At 41.6% G+C, this 3,816-nt stretch overlaps 1 pseudogene; it reads right to left on the reverse strand.

The window, feature by feature from the left end:
- Positions 1–1,628: 1,628 nt before the first annotated feature.
- LOC149198013 (uncharacterized) lies at positions 1,629–2,324 on the reverse strand (annotated as a pseudogene).
- Between the last annotated feature and the right edge of the window lie 1,492 nt (positions 2,325–3,816).

The following is a 3,816-nucleotide window of genomic DNA, read 5'->3' on the forward strand; positions in this document are numbered from 1 at the left end:
TAGACTTGTACTTCGAGTGAAGATCAAACGAGATTGAAGACCCCGGATCTAGTTTCATCCATCCGGGCTGCGATATACATTCAGGAAAATAAAGACATCAAATGTACATCATTGCTGAACAGATAATCATCCAATCAAAGGGATGATGGCTCTATCAGAATCATCAGTCTTCACTCAGATGATTGTCTGTCCCATGTACATGAAAATGAATTTATAAAGCTGAGCATGGGAATGCCCACCTCAGCTAGATCATGAAAATATTATGAAGATAATGTATTGTATTGTATCTTATTACAGGTCTCCTCTCGGCTTGAAAGAACTTCGGATCCTCATGATAAAGCATTTCACCCGACATCCAAAAAAGATTAATGACCTCATGCTTTAGGGGGCAACTGTTATAGACATTTTTGGGCACTGCAACCCCAAGCATAAAATGTCCATAAACCAAGGGCTCCTAAGTCCCTAAAAGTGTTGTTCTAACCCCTAAAGGAACAAGGTCAACTGATTACAGCTCCTCCCAGAAGTTCTCCATGAAAAACTACTCAGAATTGGTCAAAACAGGATCATTTCACCTGCTCCATAGGCAAAGTGCGTTGCATTGCACCTAAATACACTATGTGGGTGCGTTGCATTTCAAAAAGCCCTTCTATGGGGTGCGATGGGTGAGAAATGACAAATGGCAGTGTCATTCCGCGAGGTGGAGAGGCAATGGAAGCTTCCAGAAACTTCTCCTGTGACACTTGCCTCTCTGAATTCGACCAAGGATGAGTAAGAGATCATCAGTCTCCAAGTGGAAGCAAGAACTATCAGAGGGAAGACACTAATCAAATCACAAGCTGACTCATCCCCCTTACAGATATCTATATATGGATCCCTCATCCCAGAGATCCAGAGGCTGGAATTTTGCATATTGTAAGGAATTGCTGTTGGTTTCTTGAGACAAACATCAGATTGTTGGGTGATCTAAGCTTTGTATGAGGTGAAGAGGGGCTTCCTTGCTGAGAGGTTGATGCTGGGTCAGAACAACTGGTTGTAACTCCTCTTGGCTCTTTCTTGTTTATCAATAAAAGCTATTCTAGTTTTCCTCCATACTCTTGTGTCATTTATGTTTGTTGCATTTGTATGGTCAATTTACATCTGATCCTAGATTGTTTATGAATATAGATCCATGTTCTTGTATAGTGCTATGCTACTGTGATCTTACAGGTACTTTGTGAAGCTGGGCGTGCAAGGGAACAAGTAGCGAAAGACTATCAAGGAGGAGAGGAATCGAACCAGGAGATTAGCGCAAGACAGAGGTTGGTCTTCTTTGTTCCTCTCTATCTATACTTCATAAAGGAAAAACGAAAGTAGCTTTACTCTGTTTGTTTCTAAGGTAGCTATCACACCTTAGTGGGATAGAGCAGTTCTGTATAGACACTTTTCCCTGTAACAATCTCCTCACCATCCGATCAAACCTCGCTGCGATCGGACGACAGTCGCACCTTTCCTCGCCGAAACCTGCATACATGTTAACCTGCGGGGGCGGCGGTTTTCATCTGCCACACATCGTATTTTGATTGGATCACTGGCCCTTGTACGTATACCATCGAACCCCAGTGGGTGGTGCGGGGAATACTGCTTACTGCCTACATGTACATCTCCTGCACATTATCGTCCGCGCATCTTTCGTGTGCGATGACCGTTGGATCCACTGCTCTTTGATCCGATGGCTCACATTCATCTTCCATGTATGGCTGTGTCGAAATAATGAGCAGGCGGTCTAATAGATCAATGGGTATACCATGTGGAGACTTGTAATTTGTTCCACGGATTTTTGTGATGCCACGATTTGTTGCAAAAACCAATATCGGTGCCATCTCATTCTCTAGAGCACGATTCAAAAATGAGAAGCACTCAATGTCAAGCATATGGACTTCGTTAATAAAAAGCATACTTGGTACAATTTCAGCTTTTCCTTCTTCCCTCCATTCAGTAACTTTATTGTCAATCTATTCCCTCACTTCAGAACGGATCTCTCTAGTATCTCCTGTAAAGAGGGCCAGAAACCCTTGCGTCCTGCTATTGATGACATTGATTTCATGTAGCGTAACGCAATGCACCACTTCTTTGCGTTTATGAAGCTCTCCATCTGGGCACTGTACGAACTTGGTCTGCGGCCCCATTACATCATAATCCTTGGACCTCACAAAAGACCGCCCCAATTTTGCAATCTTCCCAGAAGATTTATCGATCGCAATCACATCCCCACTCTGGACCTTCTCCTTGCTCAAACCTTCGATCATCTTGCTACCTAAATCATACACAGTCTCCATCTCTGTCATCTATCTGCTCCTTGAATATTGCCATATTGACGTCAATGACAATCTGTGTCCAACAATCTCCCCCTTTGTTATTGATGGCAATATTCTTCAGCTTTCTCCCCCTTTGACATCAATGGCAAAGGGATGCATATGGACTCCCCTTGTCAAACTGCTCCCCCTGTCCTGCTACATCTTTATGAATGAACTTGAGTGATGATAAAGAAATAACCCCCATCTTTTGACGCAGATGTTCGAATGCTTCTCAAGGAAGAGGTTTTGTGAAAATATCAGCTATCTGCTCCTTAGTACTAATATATTCCAGGACGATGTTTTGTTCAGCTACTTGTTCACGGAGGAAATAATACTTGATTGGTATGTGTTTGGTTCTTGAGTGCATCACAGGATTTTTGTTGAGACTGATAGCACTTGTGTTGTCACAATAGACGGAAATTGGTTGATTTACACATATGTCGAGATCTTTTAGAGCTTTCTTCATCCATAGTATCTGAGAACAACAGTCTGTTGCAGCAATATACTTAGCTTCGGCTGTGGATAATGATATGGATGATTGTTTTTTGCTAAGCCAGGATACCAAACAGTCTCCTAGGAAGAATGCATTTCCACTAGTGCTCTTCCGATCATCTATACTTCCAACCCAATCAGCATCGGTGTATGTAGTTACAGTTAGTGTTGAGTCCTTTGGGTACCAAAGACCGAAATCAGAAGTTCCTTTCAGATATCTGAGAATTCTTTTTACAGCTAATAAATGGGATTGTTTGGGAGCAGATTGAAATCTTCCCACCATTCCTACTGCTTGCATTATGTCTGGTCGTGTAGCTGTTAAGTACAGAAGGGCTCCAATCATTGACCTGTAATGAGTTGCATCTACTAGAGGGGAGTCATCATCTTTGCTCAGTTTGCAGTTTGTGGTCATAGGTGTGCTCATGGGTGCACAATCCTCCATTATGTTAGAGTCGGTATTTTCATCCCTCCGTCAGAGATCAAAAACTCTTTATTGCATTTCATTTTTAGGTGTCTCATTCGATTCATTCATCCATATTCGGTTAGGGGCATGCCATAATCTGACAGAAGGGCCTTGTCACTCATTTCCCTCAGGTCATGTATCTGTTGGTCCGTGTCTATACATCAAAATCAATTTTAAAGTCATTCATAGTCCTATTTGGTCTCTTGGTCAGCAAAAGGGCCATTTTAGTCATTAGGTCTAGGGTTTGGTCTTCAGAATGTCTAATAATGCCAGCAGACACATGAGGGAGGTTTCATAATAAGTTTTCATCACAAATTTCATCATCCCAATCTTTGATCATGACTTTTCTTCAAAACTCTGTTTTGAAGAAAATCGTCGTTTGGTTCTTTGTAATAAATTGCCATGTATATTTTCAAGGTTTTTCAGTTGTCAAAAATCTTCAGGCGTAGCTCAAGAAAATCGTCGTTTGGTTCTTTGTAATAAATTGCCATGTATATTTTCAAGGTTTTTCAGTTGTCAAAAATCTTC

The sequence above is a fragment of the Pinus tabuliformis genome, chromosome 2_2 (genome assembly GCF_031772625.1).
Source record: "Pinus tabuliformis cultivar Carrire ecotype Pingquan chromosome 2_2, CPIR1, whole genome shotgun sequence".
NCBI lineage: Eukaryota > Viridiplantae > Streptophyta > Pinopsida > Pinales > Pinaceae > Pinus > Pinus tabuliformis.